The sequence below is a fragment of the Meleagris gallopavo genome, chromosome 20 (genome assembly GCF_000146605.3).
Source record: "Meleagris gallopavo isolate NT-WF06-2002-E0010 breed Aviagen turkey brand Nicholas breeding stock chromosome 20, Turkey_5.1, whole genome shotgun sequence".
In the NCBI taxonomy this organism is placed as follows: Eukaryota; Metazoa; Chordata; class Aves; order Galliformes; family Phasianidae; genus Meleagris; species Meleagris gallopavo.
The window spans coordinates 8,941,007-8,941,455 of NC_015030.2; positions in this window are offsets into that span (position 1 = coordinate 8,941,007).

Genomic DNA, 449 nt, shown 5'->3' on the forward strand with positions numbered 1-449 from the left:
TATAATTTATACTGGGATCTTTCCAAGTGAGTCAGGAGGATGGAACCGGTTACAAGAACATACAAACCCTAATCCGAAGCAGCACTGGAAAAAAAAAAAAACAAAACTGTAATAAAAAGCTTACTATGGCGGTTCTCAACAGTCCAGGTAAAAATGTGGCACCCTTCGAAGAGGGCTTTGTAAAAATGGGAAGTGCTGAGATGCGTGCACACACACACACACACTCACACACACTCACACTTGCACACACACATGGAGGTGCGAACACACGTGCACACAGATGCGCCGCTACACGCATACGCAAACAAAAAGAAAATAACGTTAAGTCAGTTTTGTTTCTGCTTCTGGTAAAGTGCTGAAGACAGAAAGGTTGGTTTGGGCGTGGTGCTATCAAACAGGAAACACATTGTCCATCTATTCAAATGCCAACCCGCAACCGAAACAAACAA